Source organism: Lactuca serriola, chromosome 1 (genome assembly GCF_051521515.1).
Source record: "Lactuca serriola cultivar US96UC23 chromosome 1, Lser_US96UC23_V15, whole genome shotgun sequence".
NCBI lineage: Eukaryota > Viridiplantae > Streptophyta > Magnoliopsida > Asterales > Asteraceae > Lactuca > Lactuca serriola.
The window spans coordinates 206912075-206921461 of NC_136408.1; the positions used below are offsets into that span (position 1 = coordinate 206912075).

General features: G+C 49.3%; 28 non-coding genes across 28 annotated transcripts; all 28 read left to right on the plus strand.

Annotated features, from left to right (window-relative positions):
• Positions 1 to 76: 76 nt before the first annotated feature.
• Positions 77 to 195, plus strand: LOC145083669 (5S ribosomal RNA). Its single transcript, XR_013698135.1, has one exon. It is a non-coding gene; the product is annotated as a 5S ribosomal RNA (ribosomal RNA).
• A 215-nt stretch (positions 196 to 410) lies between these two features.
• Positions 411 to 529, plus strand: LOC145080980 (5S ribosomal RNA). Its single transcript, XR_013695550.1, has one exon. It is a non-coding gene; the product is annotated as a 5S ribosomal RNA (ribosomal RNA).
• A 215-nt stretch (positions 530 to 744) lies between these two features.
• On the plus strand, positions 745 to 863 carry LOC145083975 (5S ribosomal RNA). Its single transcript, XR_013698434.1, has one exon. It is a non-coding gene; the product is annotated as a 5S ribosomal RNA (ribosomal RNA).
• Positions 864 to 1079: 216 nt separating this feature from the next.
• On the plus strand, positions 1080 to 1198 carry LOC145083980 (5S ribosomal RNA). Its single transcript, XR_013698439.1, has one exon. It is a non-coding gene; the product is annotated as a 5S ribosomal RNA (ribosomal RNA).
• A 215-nt stretch (positions 1199 to 1413) lies between these two features.
• LOC145080981 (5S ribosomal RNA) lies at positions 1414 to 1532 on the plus strand. The gene has a single exon (XR_013695551.1). It is a non-coding gene; the product is annotated as a 5S ribosomal RNA (ribosomal RNA).
• Positions 1533 to 1747: 215 nt separating this feature from the next.
• Positions 1748 to 1866, plus strand: LOC145083207 (5S ribosomal RNA). The gene has a single exon (XR_013697689.1). It is a non-coding gene; the product is annotated as a 5S ribosomal RNA (ribosomal RNA).
• Positions 1867 to 2080: 214 nt separating this feature from the next.
• On the plus strand, positions 2081 to 2199 carry LOC145083670 (5S ribosomal RNA). Its single transcript, XR_013698136.1, has one exon. It is a non-coding gene; the product is annotated as a 5S ribosomal RNA (ribosomal RNA).
• Positions 2200 to 2414: 215 nt separating this feature from the next.
• LOC145080982 (5S ribosomal RNA) lies at positions 2415 to 2533 on the plus strand. Its single transcript, XR_013695552.1, has one exon. It is a non-coding gene; the product is annotated as a 5S ribosomal RNA (ribosomal RNA).
• A 215-nt stretch (positions 2534 to 2748) lies between these two features.
• Positions 2749 to 2867, plus strand: LOC145083976 (5S ribosomal RNA). Its single transcript, XR_013698435.1, has one exon. It is a non-coding gene; the product is annotated as a 5S ribosomal RNA (ribosomal RNA).
• Positions 2868 to 3084: 217 nt separating this feature from the next.
• LOC145083208 (5S ribosomal RNA) lies at positions 3085 to 3203 on the plus strand. The gene has a single exon (XR_013697690.1). It is a non-coding gene; the product is annotated as a 5S ribosomal RNA (ribosomal RNA).
• Positions 3204 to 3417: 214 nt separating this feature from the next.
• LOC145083671 (5S ribosomal RNA) lies at positions 3418 to 3536 on the plus strand. Its single transcript, XR_013698137.1, has one exon. It is a non-coding gene; the product is annotated as a 5S ribosomal RNA (ribosomal RNA).
• Positions 3537 to 3751: 215 nt separating this feature from the next.
• Positions 3752 to 3870, plus strand: LOC145083210 (5S ribosomal RNA). The gene has a single exon (XR_013697691.1). It is a non-coding gene; the product is annotated as a 5S ribosomal RNA (ribosomal RNA).
• A 215-nt stretch (positions 3871 to 4085) lies between these two features.
• Positions 4086 to 4204, plus strand: LOC145083981 (5S ribosomal RNA). The gene has a single exon (XR_013698440.1). It is a non-coding gene; the product is annotated as a 5S ribosomal RNA (ribosomal RNA).
• A 215-nt stretch (positions 4205 to 4419) lies between these two features.
• Positions 4420 to 4538, plus strand: LOC145083751 (5S ribosomal RNA). Its single transcript, XR_013698212.1, has one exon. It is a non-coding gene; the product is annotated as a 5S ribosomal RNA (ribosomal RNA).
• Positions 4539 to 4753: 215 nt separating this feature from the next.
• LOC145083982 (5S ribosomal RNA) lies at positions 4754 to 4872 on the plus strand. Its single transcript, XR_013698441.1, has one exon. It is a non-coding gene; the product is annotated as a 5S ribosomal RNA (ribosomal RNA).
• Positions 4873 to 5087: 215 nt separating this feature from the next.
• LOC145085628 (5S ribosomal RNA) lies at positions 5088 to 5206 on the plus strand. The gene has a single exon (XR_013700021.1). It is a non-coding gene; the product is annotated as a 5S ribosomal RNA (ribosomal RNA).
• Positions 5207 to 5421: 215 nt separating this feature from the next.
• Positions 5422 to 5540, plus strand: LOC145084802 (5S ribosomal RNA). The gene has a single exon (XR_013699231.1). It is a non-coding gene; the product is annotated as a 5S ribosomal RNA (ribosomal RNA).
• Positions 5541 to 5755: 215 nt separating this feature from the next.
• Positions 5756 to 5874, plus strand: LOC145083983 (5S ribosomal RNA). Its single transcript, XR_013698442.1, has one exon. It is a non-coding gene; the product is annotated as a 5S ribosomal RNA (ribosomal RNA).
• Positions 5875 to 6089: 215 nt separating this feature from the next.
• LOC145083986 (5S ribosomal RNA) lies at positions 6090 to 6208 on the plus strand. Its single transcript, XR_013698444.1, has one exon. It is a non-coding gene; the product is annotated as a 5S ribosomal RNA (ribosomal RNA).
• A 215-nt stretch (positions 6209 to 6423) lies between these two features.
• Positions 6424 to 6542, plus strand: LOC145080983 (5S ribosomal RNA). Its single transcript, XR_013695553.1, has one exon. It is a non-coding gene; the product is annotated as a 5S ribosomal RNA (ribosomal RNA).
• A 215-nt stretch (positions 6543 to 6757) lies between these two features.
• On the plus strand, positions 6758 to 6876 carry LOC145083753 (5S ribosomal RNA). Its single transcript, XR_013698214.1, has one exon. It is a non-coding gene; the product is annotated as a 5S ribosomal RNA (ribosomal RNA).
• A 215-nt stretch (positions 6877 to 7091) lies between these two features.
• On the plus strand, positions 7092 to 7210 carry LOC145083987 (5S ribosomal RNA). Its single transcript, XR_013698445.1, has one exon. It is a non-coding gene; the product is annotated as a 5S ribosomal RNA (ribosomal RNA).
• Positions 7211 to 7425: 215 nt separating this feature from the next.
• On the plus strand, positions 7426 to 7544 carry LOC145083889 (5S ribosomal RNA). The gene has a single exon (XR_013698351.1). It is a non-coding gene; the product is annotated as a 5S ribosomal RNA (ribosomal RNA).
• A 215-nt stretch (positions 7545 to 7759) lies between these two features.
• Positions 7760 to 7878, plus strand: LOC145083988 (5S ribosomal RNA). Its single transcript, XR_013698446.1, has one exon. It is a non-coding gene; the product is annotated as a 5S ribosomal RNA (ribosomal RNA).
• Positions 7879 to 8093: 215 nt separating this feature from the next.
• Positions 8094 to 8212, plus strand: LOC145085363 (5S ribosomal RNA). Its single transcript, XR_013699764.1, has one exon. It is a non-coding gene; the product is annotated as a 5S ribosomal RNA (ribosomal RNA).
• Positions 8213 to 8426: 214 nt separating this feature from the next.
• On the plus strand, positions 8427 to 8545 carry LOC145084478 (5S ribosomal RNA). Its single transcript, XR_013698919.1, has one exon. It is a non-coding gene; the product is annotated as a 5S ribosomal RNA (ribosomal RNA).
• A 214-nt stretch (positions 8546 to 8759) lies between these two features.
• LOC145083372 (5S ribosomal RNA) lies at positions 8760 to 8878 on the plus strand. The gene has a single exon (XR_013697845.1). It is a non-coding gene; the product is annotated as a 5S ribosomal RNA (ribosomal RNA).
• A 219-nt stretch (positions 8879 to 9097) lies between these two features.
• Positions 9098 to 9216, plus strand: LOC145080984 (5S ribosomal RNA). Its single transcript, XR_013695554.1, has one exon. It is a non-coding gene; the product is annotated as a 5S ribosomal RNA (ribosomal RNA).
• The last annotated feature ends 171 nt before the right edge of the window (positions 9217 to 9387 follow it).

Genomic DNA, 9387 nt, shown 5'->3' on the forward strand with positions numbered 1-9387 from the left:
CGTGGGTCCCACGCCCCGCGTACCAAAACAAAGGCGTCTTCTAACACATAAAAACAATAAACATGGATAGTATTTCGGATGCGATCATACCAGCACTAATGCACCGGATCCCATCAGAACTCCGCAGTTAAGCGTGCTTGGGCGAGAGTAGTACTAGGATGGGTGACCCCCTGGGAAGTCCTCGTGTTGCACCCCCCTTTTTCGTTGTCCGTTTGCGTTTGTTTCTAGGTTTTACGTGCTTTTTTTTCCTTTCTTTCTTGCTATTTCTATGCTCGGGTACCCTCCGGTTCATGGCTGATGGTTTTCGTATTTTTGGAACGGAGCCGATCCGTCACGTGGGTCCCACGCCCCGCGTACCAAAACAAAGGCGTCTTCTAACACATAAAAACAATAAACATGGATAGTATTTCGGGTGCGATCATACCAGCACTAATGCACCGGATCCCATCAGAACTCCGCAGTTAAGCGTGCTTGGGCGAGAGTAGTACTAGGATGGGTGACCCCCTGGGAAGTCCTCGTGTTGCACCCCCCTTTTTCGTTGTCCGTTTGCGTTTGTTTCTAGGTTTTACGTGCTTTTTTTTCCTTTCTTTCTTGCTATTTCTATGCTCGGGTGCCCTCCGGTTCATGGCTGATGGTTTTCGTATTTTTGGAACGGAGCCGATCCGTCACGTGGGTCCTACGCCCCGCGTACCAAAACAAAGGCGTCTTCTAACACATAAAAACAATAAACATGGATAGTATTTCGGGTGCGATCATACCAGCACTAATGCACCGGATCCCATCAGAACTCCGCGGTTAAGCGTGCTTGGGCGAGAGTAGTACTAGGATGGGTGACCCCCTGGGAAGTCCTCGTGTTGCACCCCCCTTTTTCGTTGTCCGTTTGCGTTTGTTTCTAGGTTTTACGTGCTTTTTTTTTCCTTTCTTTCTTGCTATTTCTATGCTCGGGTGCCCTCCGGTTCATGGCTGATGGTTTTCGTATTTTTGGAACGGAGCCGATCCGTCACGTGGGTCCCACGCCCCGCGTACCAAAACAAAGGCGTCTTCTAACACATAAAAACAATAAACATGGATAGTATTTCGGGCGCGATCATACCAGCACTAATGCACCGGATCCCATCAGAACTCCGCAGTTAAGCGTGCTTGGGCGAGAGTAGTACTAGGATGGGTGACCCCCTGGGAAGTCCTCGTGTTGCACCCCCCTTTTTCGTTGTCCGTTTGCGTTTGTTTCTAGGTTTTACGTGCTTTTTTTTCCTTTCTTTCTTGCTATTTCTATGCTCGGGTGCCCTCCGGTTCATGGCTGATGGTTTTCGTATTTTTGGAACGGAGCCGATCCGTCACGTGGGTCCCACGCCCCGCGTACCAAAACAAAGGCGTCTTCTAACACATAAAAACAATAAACATGGATAGTATTTCGGGTGCGATCATACCAGCACTAATGCACCGGATCCCATCAGAACTCCGCAGTTAAGCGTGCTTGGGCGAGAGTAGTACTAGGATGGGTGACCCCCTGGGAAGTCCTCGTGTTGCACCCCCCTTTTTCGTTGTCCGTTTGCGTTTGTTTCTAGGTTTTACGTGCTTTTTTTTCCTTTCTTTCTTGCTATTTCTATGCTCGGGTGCCCTCCGGTTCATGGCTGATGGTTTTCGTATTTTTGGAACGGAGCCGATCCGTCACGTGGGTCCCACGCCCCGCGTACCAAAACAAAGGCGTCTTCTAACACATAAAAACAATAAACATGGATAGTATTTCGGGTGCGATCATACCAGCACTAATGCACCGGATCCCATCAGAACTCCGCAGTTAAGTGTGCTTGGGCGAGAGTAGTACTAGGATGGGTGACCCCCTGGGAAGTCCTCGTGTTGCACCCCCCTTTTTCGTTGTCCGTTTGCGTTTGTTTCTAGGTTTTACGTGCTTTTTTTCCTTTCTTTCTTGCTATTTCTATGCTCGGGTGCCCTCCGGTTCATGGCTGATGGTTTTCGTATTTTTGGAACGGAGCCGATCCGTCACGTGGGTCCCACGCCCCGCGTACCAAAACAAAGGCGTCTTCTAACACATAAAAACAATAAACATGGATAGTATTTCGGATGCGATCATACCAGCACTAATGCACCGGATCCCATCAGAACTCCGCAGTTAAGCGTGCTTGGGCGAGAGTAGTACTAGGATGGGTGACCCCCTGGGAAGTCCTCGTGTTGCACCCCCCTTTTTCGTTGTCCGTTTGCGTTTGTTTCTAGGTTTTACGTGCTTTTTTTTCCTTTCTTTCTTGCTATTTCTATGCTCGGGTACCCTCCGGTTCATGGCTGATGGTTTTCGTATTTTTGGAACGGAGCCGATCCGTCACGTGGGTCCCACGCCCCGCGTACCAAAACAAAGGCGTCTTCTAACACATAAAAACAATAAACATGGATAGTATTTCGGGTGCGATCATACCAGCACTAATGCACCGGATCCCATCAGAACTCCGCAGTTAAGCGTGCTTGGGCGAGAGTAGTACTAGGATGGGTGACCCCCTGGGAAGTCCTCGTGTTGCACCCCCCTTTTTCGTTGTCCGTTTGCATTTGTTTCTAGGTTTTACGTGCTTTTTTTTCCTTTCTTTCTTGCTATTTCTATGCTCGGGTGCCCTCCGGTTCATGGCTGATGGTTTTCGTATTTTTGGAACGGAGTCGATCCGTCACGTGGGTCCTACGCCCCGCGTACCAAAACAAAGGCGTCTTCTAACACATAAAAACAATAAACATGGATAGTATTTCGGGTGCGATCATACCAGCACTAATGCACCGGATCCCATCAGAACTCCGCGGTTAAGCGTGCTTGGGCGAGAGTAGTACTAGGATGGGTGACCCCCTGGGAAGTCCTCGTGTTGCACCCCCCTTTTTCGTTGTCCGTTTGCGTTTGTTTCTAGGTTTTACGTGCTTTTTTTTTTCCTTTCTTTCTTGCTATTTCTATGCTCGGGTGCCCTCCGGTTCATGGCTGATGGTTTTCGTATTTTTGGAACGGAGCCGATCCGTCACGTGGGTCCCACGCCCCGCGTACCAAAACAAAGGCGTCTTCTAACACATAAAAACAATAAACATGGATAGTATTTCGGGTGCGATCATACCAGCACTAATGCACCGGATCCCATCAGAACTCCGCAGTTAAGTGTGCTTGGGCGAGAGTAGTACTAGGATGGGTGACCCCCTGGGAAGTCCTCGTGTTGCACCCCCCTTTTTCGTTGTCCGTTTGCGTTTGTTTCTAGGTTTTACGTGCTTTTTTTCCTTTCTTTCTTGCTATTTCTATGCTCGGGTGCCCTCCGGTTCATGGCTGATGGTTTTCGTATTTTTGGAACGGAGCCGATCCGTCACGTGGGTCCCACGCCCCGCGTACCAAAACAAAGGCGTCTTCTAACACATAAAAACAATAAACATGGATAGTATTTCGGATGCGATCATACCAGCACTAATGCACCGGATCCCATCAGAACTCCGCAGTTAAGCGTGCTTGGGCGAGAGTAGTACTAGGATGGGTGACCCCCTGGGAAGTCCTCGTGTTGCACCCCCCTTTTTCGTTGTCCGTTTGCGTTTGTTTCTAGGTTTTACGTGCTTTTTTTTCCTTTCTTTCTTGCTATTTCTATGCTCGGGTGCCCTCCGGTTCATGGCTGATGGTTTTCGTATTTTTGGAACGGAGCCGATCTGTCACGTGGGTCCCACGCCCCGCGTACCAAAACAAAGGCGTCTTCTAACACATAAAAACAATAAACATGGATAGTATTTCGGGTGCGATCATACCAGCACTAATGCACCGGATCCCATCAGAACTCCGCAGTTAAGTGTGCTTGGGCGAGAGTAGTACTAGGATGGGTGACCCCCTGGGAAGTCCTCGTGTTGCACCCCCCTTTTTCGTTGTCCGTTTGCGTTTGTTTCTAGGTTTTACGTGCTTTTTTTTCCTTTCTTTCTTGCTATTTCTATGCTCGGGTGCCCTCCGGTTCATGGCTGATGGTTTTCGTATTTTTGGAACGGAGCCGATCCGTCACGTGGGTCCCACGCCCCGCGTACCAAAACAAAGGCGTCTTCTAACACATAAAAACAATAAACATGGATAGTATTTCGGGCGCGATCATACCAGCACTAATGCACCGGATCCCATCAGAACTCCGCAGTTAAGCGTGCTTGGGCGAGAGTAGTACTAGGATGGGTGACCCCCTGGGAAGTCCTCGTGTTGCACCCCCCTTTTTCGTTGTCCGTTTGCGTTTGTTTCTAGGTTTTACGTGCTTTTTTTTCCTTTCTTTCTTGCTATTTCTATGCTCGGGTGCCCTCCGGTTCATGGCTGATGGTTTTCGTATTTTTGGAACGGAGCCGATCCGTCACGTGGGTCCCACGCCCCGCGTACCAAAACAAAGGCGTCTTCTAACACATAAAAACAATAAACATGGATAGTATTTCGGGTGCGATCATACCAGCACTAATGCACCGGATCCCATCAGAACTCCGCAGTTAAGCGTGCTTGGGCGAGAGTAGTACTAGGATGGGTGATCCCCTGGGAAGTCCTCGTGTTGCACCCCCCTTTTTCGTTGTCCGTTTGCGTTTGTTTCTAGGTTTTACGTGCTTTTTTTTCCTTTCTTTCTTGCTATTTCTATGCTCGGGTGCCCTCCGGTTCATGGCTGATGGTTTTCGTATTTTTGGAACGGAGCCGATCCGTCACGTGGGTCCCACGCCCCGCGTACCAAAACAAATGCGTCTTCTAACACATAAAAACAATAAACATGGATAGTATTTCGGGCGCGATCATACCAGCACTAATGCACCGGATCCCATCAGAACTCCGCAGTTAAGCGTGCTTGGGCGAGAGTAGTACTAGGATGGGTGACCCCCTGGGAAGTCCTCGTGTTGCACCCCCCTTTTTCGTTGTCCGTTTGCGTTTGTTTCTAGGTTTTACGTGCTTTTTTTTCCTTTCTTTCTTGCTATTTCTATGCTCGGGTGCCCTCCGGTTCATGGCTGATGGTTTTCGTATTTTTGGAACGGAGCCGATCCGTCACGTGGGTCCCACGCCCCGCTTACCAAAACAAAGGCGTCTTCTAACACATAAAAACAATAAACATGGATAGTATTTCGGGTGCGATCATACCAGCACTAATGCATCGGATATCATCAGAACTCCGCAGTTAAGCGTGCTTGGGCGAGAGTAGTACTAGGATGGGTGACCCCCTGGGAAGTCCTCGTGTTGCACCCCCCTTTTTCGTTGTCCGTTTGCGTTTGTTTCTAGGTTTTACGTGCTTTTTTTTCCTTTCTTTCTTGCTATTTCTATGCTCGGGTTCCCTCCGGTTCATGGCTGATGGTTTTCGTATTTTTGGAACGGAGCCGATCCGTCACGTGGGTCCCACGCCCCGCGTACCAAAACAAAGGCGCCTTCTAACACATAAAAACAATAAACATGGATAGTAATTCGGGTGCGATCATACCAGCACTAATGCACCGGATCCCATCAGAACTCCGCAGTTAAGCGTGCTTGGGCGAGAGTAGTACTAGGATGGGTGATCCACTGGGAAGTCCTCGTGTTGCACCCCCCTTTTTCGTTGTCCGTTTGCGTTTGTTTCTAGGTTTTACGTGCTTTTTTTTCCTTTCTTTCTTGCTATTTCTATGCTCGGGTGCCCTCCGGTTCATGGCTGATGGTTTTCGTATTTTTGGAACGGAGCCGATCCGTCACGTGGGTCCCACGTCCCGCGTACCAAAACAAAGGCGTCTTCTAACACATAAAAACAATAAACATGGATAGTATTTCGGGCGCGATCATACCAGCACTAATGCACCGGATCCCATCAGAACTCCGCAGTTAAGCGTGCTTGGGCGAGAGTAGTACTAGGATGGGTGACCCCCTGGGAAGTCCTCGTGTTGCACCCCCCTTTTTCGTTGTCCGTTTGCGTTTGTTTCTAGGTTTTACGTGCTTTTTTTTCCTTTCTTTCTTGCTATTTCTATGCTCGGGTGCCCTCCGGTTCATGGCTGATGGTTTTCGTATTTTTGGAACGGAGCCGATCCGTCACGTGGGTCCCACGCCCCGCGTACCAAAACAAAGGCGTCTTCTAACACATAAAAACAATAAACATGGATAGTATTTCGGGCGCGATCATACCAGCACTAATGCACCGGATCCCATCAGAACTCCGCAGTTAAGCGTGCTTGGGCGAGAGTAGTACTAGGATGGGTGACCCCCTGGGAAGTCCTCGTGTTGCACCCCCCTTTTTCGTTGTCCGTTTGCGTTTGTTTCTAGGTTTTACGTGCTTTTTTTTCCTTTCTTTCTTGCTATTTCTATGCTCGGGTGCCCTCCGGTTCATGGCTGATGGTTTTCGTATTTTTGGAACGGAGCCGATCCGTCACGTGGGTCCCACGCCCCGCGTACCAAAACAAAGGCGTCTTCTAACACATAAAAACAATAAACATGGATAGTATTTCGGGTGCGATCATACCAGCACTAATGCACCGGATCCCATCAGAACTCCGCAGTTAAGCGTGCTTGGGCGAGAGTAGTACTAGGATGGGTGACCCCCTGGGAAGTCCTCGTGTTGCACCCCCCTTTTTCGTTGTCCGTTTGCGTTTGTTTCTAGGTTTTACGTGCTTTTTTTTCCTTTCTTTCTTGCTATTTCTATGCTCGGGTGCCCTCCGGTTCATGGCTGATGGTTTTCGTATTTTTGGAACGGAGCCGATCCGTCACGTGGGTCCCACGCCCCGCGTACCAAAACAAAGGCGTCTTCTAACACATAAAAACAATAAACATGGATAGTATTTCGGGTGCGATCATACCAGCACTAATGCACCGGATCCCATCAGAACTCCGCAGTTAAGCGTGCTTGGGCGAGAGTAGTACTAGGATGGGTGATCCCCTGGGAAGTCCTCGTGTTGCACCCCCCTTTTTCGTTGTCCGTTTGCGTTTGTTTCTAGGTTTTACGTGCTTTTTTTTCCTTTCTTTCTTGCTATTTCTATGCTCGGGTGCCGTCCGGTTCATGGCTGATGGTTTTCGTATTTTTGGAACGGAGCCGATCCGTCACGTGGGTCCCACGCCCCGCGTACCAAAACAAATGCGTCTTCTAACACATAAAAACAATAAACATGGATAGTATTTCGGGCGCGATCATACCAGCACTAATGCACCGGATCCCATCAGAACTCCGCAGTTAAGCGTGCTTGGGCGAGAGTAGTACTAGGATGGGTGACCCCCTGGGAAGTCCTCGTGTTGCACCCCCCTTTTTCGTTGTCCGTTTGCGTTTGTTTCTAGGTTTTACGTGCTTTTTTTTCCTTTCTTTCTTGCTATTTCTATGCTCGGGTGCCCTCCGGTTCATGGCTGATGGTTTTCGTATTTTTGGAACGGAGCCGATCCGTCACGTGGGTCCCACGCCCCGCGTACCAAAACAAAGGCGTCTTCTAACACATAAAAACAATAAACATGGATAGTATTTCGGGTGCGATCATACCAGCACTAATGCATCGGATCCCATCAGAACTCCGCAGTTAAGCGTGCTTGGGCGAGAGTAGTACTAGGATGGGTGACCCCCTGGGAAGTCCTCGTGTTGCACCCCCCTTTTTCGTTGTCCGTTTGCGTTTGTTTCTAGGTTTTACGTGCTTTTTTTTCCTTTCTTTCTTGCTATTTCTATGCTCGGGTGCCCTCCGGTTCATGGCTGATGGTTTTCGTATTTTTGGAACGGAGCCGATCCGTCACGTGGGTCCCACGTCCCGCGTACCAAAACAAAGGCGTCTTCTAACACCTAAAAACAATAAACATGGATAGTATTTCGGGCGCGATCATACCAGCACTAATGCACCGGATCCCATCAGAACTCCGCAGTTAAGCGTGCTTGGGCGAGAGTAGTACTAGGATGGGTGACCCCCTGGGAAGTCCTCGTGTTGCACCCCCCTTTTTCGTTGTCCGTTTGCGTTTGTTTCTAGGTTTTACGTGCTTTTTTTTCCTTTCTTTCTTGCTATTTCTATGCTCGGGTGCCCTCCGGTTCATGGCTGATGGTTTTCGTATTTTTGGAACGGAGCCGATCCGTCACGTGGGTCCCACGCCCCGCGTACCAAAACAAAGGCGTCTTCTAACACATAAAAACAATAAACATGGATAGTATTTCGGGCGCGATCATACCAGCACTAATGCACCGGATCCCATCAGAACTCCGCAGTTAAGCGTGCTTGGGCGAGAGTAGTACTAGGATGGGTGACCCCCTGGGAAGTCCTCTTGTTGCACCCCCCTTTTTCGTTGTCCGTTTGCGTTTGTTTCTAGATTTTACGTGCTTTTTTTCCTTTCTTTCTTGCTATTTCTATGCTCGGGTGCCCTCCGGTTCATGGCTGACGGTTTTCGTATTTTTGGAACGGAGTCGATCCGTCACGTGGGTCCCACGCCCCGCGTACCAAAACAAAGGCGTCTTCTAACACATAAAAACAATAAACATGGATGGTATTTCGGGTGCGATTATACCAGCACTAATGCACCGGATCCCATCAGAACTCCGCAGTCAAGCGTGCTTGGGCGAGAGTAGTACTAGGATGGGTGACCCCCTGGGAAGTCCTCGTGTTGCACCCCCCTTTTTCGTTGTCCGTTTGCGTTTGTTTCTAGATTTTACGTGCTTTTTTTCCTTTCTTTCTTGCTATTTCTATGCTCGGGTGCCCTCCGATTCATGGCTGATGGTTTTCGTATTTTTGGAACGGAGCCGATCGGTCACGTGGGTCCCACGCCCCGCGTACCAAAACAAAGGCGTCTTCTAACACATAAAAACAATAAACATGGATGGTATTTCGGGTGCGATCATACCAGCACTAATGCACCGGATCCCATCAGAACTCCGCAGTTAAGCGTGCTTGGGCGAGAGTAGTACTAGGATGGGTGACCCCCTGCGAAGTCCTCGTGTTGCACCCCCCCCCCCTTTTTCGTTGTCCGTTTGCGTTTGTTTCTAGATTTTACGTGCTTTTTTTCCTTTCTTTCTTGCTATTTCTATGCTCGGGTGCCCTCCGGTTCATGGCTGACGGTTTTCGTATTTTTGGAACGGAGCCGATCGGTCACGTGGGTCCCACGCCCCGCGTACCAAAACAAAGGCGTCTTCTAACACATAAAGACAATAAACATGGATAGTATTTCGGGTGCGATCATACCAGCACTAATGCACCGGATCCCATCAGAACTCCGCAGTTAAGCGTGCTTGGGCGAGAGTAGTACTAGGATGGGTGACCCCCTGGGAAGTCCTCGTGTTGCACCCCCTTTTTCGTTGTCCGTTTGCGTTTGTTTCTAGATTTTACGTGCTTTTTTTCCTTTCTTTCTTGCTATTTCTATGCTCGGGTGCCCTCCGGTTCATTGCTGATGGTTTTCGTATTTTTGGAACGGAGCCGATCCGTCACGTGGGTCCCACGCCCCGCGTACCAAAACAAAGG